The following is a 3,948-nucleotide window of genomic DNA, read 5'->3' on the forward strand; positions in this document are numbered from 1 at the left end:
CTTAAAGATGGACCAAAGGCCCATGGATCAACTTCAGCCCAACAGCAAGAAGGATCCGTAAGCTCAAAGCCATGCCTAAGGAGAAGAATGATTCCGGAGACAGTAGATCAAGGCACAAGAGACAAGATCAGACATTGACTTTGTGCAACTGATAATGCATCACCAAATAAGGAAAGAAACTGAAGCTCCAGACGGCTTGTCCCCTGGTTAACCTGGAATCTTTGCCTCATTTGGTTAGACAACAGTCTTCCTCTATCGAAGATCAAAAGCGTGGCATCTTAGACAAAATAATGGAAAAGAGAAGAACAACCATTGGCTAAGGACACTAGGCCCTGAGGATTAAAGGGACAGTCAATAGGTATATGAGGGCCATTATAGAAGTCACAACCTTCAGATGATAAACTTTCATTTGGAACAGGTGCTTACGTGTGAACAACAAATACATTCATTTTTCCCATAGTTTTGACTATCTGTTCCGTTTGAGCAGACAACCTGGTGATTGCTTCATTATTTGAATCAGTTGAAACCCCCTTTCCATCACTCCTTACTGAGTGCCAGTTGTAACTTGTATTTACAACTTTCTCAATTAGCTCAGATAAGGCTTGAGGTTCAAGCTCTTCTGGATTTCCATTGGCAATTGATTCAATTTGGATCTTGTAAGCATTAGTCACCCCGTTTTAGAAATTTTGAACTTGCATCCACATGGGTATTCCATGGTTGGGAACTCTTCTCAACAGCTCCTTGTACCTCTCCCAAGCTTCTGATAACAACTCCTCTTCTTCTTGAAAGAAATAAGAGACCTATTTCTGAGTTTGATTGGTTGCCTTGGAGGAAAGTACTTCATCAAAAACAGGGTAGCCATCTCATCCTAAGTAGTGATTGAACCTGGTTGTAAGTTCTTTAACCAGTTCTTCGCCTTATCCTTCAAAGAGAATGGAAACGGCTTTAATCTAATAACATCATCACTCGCATTCCTGTTTGTTCGGAAGGTATTGCACATAGTGATGAAGTCTTGAATGTGGGCATTTGGATATTCATTTGGGTATCCACAAAACTGCACAGCTGTTTGTAACATCTGAATCATCGAAGCTTTAATTTCAAACAAGTGGTTTCCTTCATTAGGTAGAATAATGCACGACGAATGGCCTTCAGTAGATGGTCTGGAGTAGTCCTTCATTCGCAATCTCTGATTCCCATTGTTGTTGCGATTATTATTTCCATTGTTTTTACCATAACCCTCCTCATGCTTCTCTAGTCCATCAGCCTCCGGTATCGGGATTTCGTTGTTCATCCTTGCAAGTCGAGCTTGTCTGAACAGTCTCCTTCTTCTTCTATAGGTTCTTTCTATTTCAAGATCTACAGGCAGAATGGGAATACCTGCTCTTTGCATAAATAGCTAAAGCTCGAAACCAGAAATACTGAACAAACAGGTGGTTAACAAGTAACAAATTAAGCATACAAATTCTTTCAACTTTAATTAAACAATCCCCTGCAACGACGACAAAAACTTGGTGTATTGAATATGGACGCTAGCAAGTGTACTAGGTCGGGTGTAATATTGGTAAGACCAAGTGTCGTATTCCACAGGGATTGAAACAAGTTGATAAAATGAGTTACCTTAACTGTTAAAAGCAAATGGTTGGTTGAGTTGATTTTAATACAAATGGCATGAACAAGTAAAATAACGAAATAAAATAGCGGGGAAATTTCAGAATAAACAGGCACAAGCCTAACACTATGCCTATGGACAACTGCAAATATACTATTCCATACATCGAAGTATATCCATATTCCTGATTTGAGTCTCTTTCTCTAGATTCACTAAGGTCCGGTGTCCCATTTCCAAAGATTCTAAACAAATAAGTTAACTAAGTGTCCTTGTGTTAAACATATGTAAGTATTAAGCCTCAGAAAGCATTCATTAGATGAAACCTCAATACATCGTTGTTTTCGTGTATGTCCACAACGATATAAGCCACATAGCTGGTTCCGTTACTTTGGAGCACCGTCGTGTCATCCTCAATAACTTAAACATAGATTTGATCCAAATCTACACATTTAGCATACTATGGACAATCAATCATGGATAGAAATACTTCATCGATAAACAGTAAACTTACCGTCGCCGTTCATGGCTGGCTAGGCCTGGAAAATGGATTACTCATTCATTCTCATAAGTGAACAGCTTGTTCTACTGAAATATTCCTTCCGACAAAAGTAAAGTGCAGAGAATAAAAAGGTGGCTGAAAATGAGGTGCCAACCTTAAGCTACATGGTAATGTATTTATAGGCAACAAAATGAACCCTAAAACAAAGGGCAAAAAGGTACTAAAACACTATTACAAGGACAAGGAAATCAACACCCTCCACTTGGCACAAGATGGATGTCGCCTTGCAATCCACGTTCTCTTCTCTCATTTGTCTTGCCTGATCCACGCATTAATTCGTAACCCGTTAATTTGACCCATTTTTGTTGTTGTTTATGCTGTTTTGTTCGTCATCCTAGCTGTTCGAGAGGAATCCTTCTTGAACTGTCATATCTAGTTGTTTCCCCTAATTTTGGTTGAAAACTAGATCTTTGAAGCTCTTTTCCATGAAGTATTAGCCTCGTAATCTTGTCCATTTTACTCGTAGCAGTATCCTAATACCCCAGAGTTTACTCTTCTCGGATGCACGAATGCTGACTATGGACGAGATAAGCTTGAATGAAAAAGTACCTCCGAAGGATGTCACTGAGTATATTGCTACTAGAAGCTGTGTTGCCCAAGTCCTCTGGATCAAGCAGCAGCTAGAAGATTTTGGACTAAAGGCAAAGACTATTGATGTCATGTGTGACAACAAGAGTGCTATTGATCTATCCAAAAATCCAATCCAGCACAACAGGATGAAGTATGTCAGCATAAGACATCACTTCATCAGAGGTCATGTATTTAAGGGAGAAATTATATTGATCTATGTACCCTCAGAAAAACAACTTGTTGATATCTTCACTAAGCCTCTAGCACGAGAGCAATTCTGCGCTCTGAGAGAATCAATAGGTATGTTCAATCCTCTTCAGTAGTTCTAAGTGCTAAATATGTATGCTCTGAATGACAATATGCCAATATGCTATGTGTCTTTTCTGAATGAATGCCAAGTCTTCTAGGGTTAGCACCTGTAGTAAACCTAGGAGCTAGATGTCATCACTTCCACTATTAACTTTGGCCAAAATGCATAGGCCATCGCTGCATTAATGTCAGAAAATAGGCCATTGTTGGCTCTAATTCTGACTCTTGAACTTTGACCTCTCACGTTCCATAATTTTGCCTATAAAAAGAGGCCAAAATTCTTCTTATTCTCTTTACGCCTGAAATTTATTGCTCTTATTCTCTCTCTCTCAATTTCTGCAAATCCATTTCTCTATCTCTCTAAGTTCTTCGAAACTTTTTCTTCAATCTACCATGGCTTCTGAAGATGATAGAACCTCCTCCAGCAGCTCTTAAAAGCAAGAGCTTCACTCTTTTGAGCACAATCCATCCTCTCTTGAGGAAGAACATGTTGACTATGAGGACTCCCCTCAACACCAGACTCAGGGAGAAAATAAAACTGAAGAATAATTGACTGGGGAAAATGAAGCATATATGGAAACCTAGGAAAATCCAACTGAAAACCCAACGGAGAATGTCTCTGTAGAAGAAACTGAGGAGCAACCTCAGAAGAAGAAAAAGAAAGATAAAAAACAAAAAGCCCCAGTTCAATATACTCCTACAACTATCTACCCATAACTACATCTCGTTAAAAATCCATTGATTCACAAATCAAGATACTTCTCCTCTGACTTCCTCAAGACTGTTGAGCCCTTTTGCACATGGGTAACACAACAAAAGTGGGATAAATTCTTGTAGAAGAATTCTATGTGAACCTTCTAGTCGTAGAGGAAGACTATGATTATCTAACAACCACCGTCAA

At 39.2% G+C, this 3,948-nt stretch overlaps 1 non-coding gene across 1 annotated transcript; it reads left to right on the forward strand.

Moving 5' to 3' along the window:
• Nucleotides 1–708: 708 nt before the first annotated feature.
• LOC136201748 (small nucleolar RNA R71) lies at nt 709–814 on the forward strand. Its single transcript, XR_010674091.1, has one exon. It is a non-coding gene; the product is annotated as a small nucleolar RNA R71 (small nucleolar RNA).
• Nucleotides 815–3,948: the final 3,134 nt, after the last annotated feature.

This window comes from Euphorbia lathyris, chromosome 7, assembly GCF_963576675.1.
Source record: "Euphorbia lathyris chromosome 7, ddEupLath1.1, whole genome shotgun sequence".
Lineage (NCBI taxonomy): Eukaryota > Viridiplantae > Streptophyta > Magnoliopsida > Malpighiales > Euphorbiaceae > Euphorbia > Euphorbia lathyris.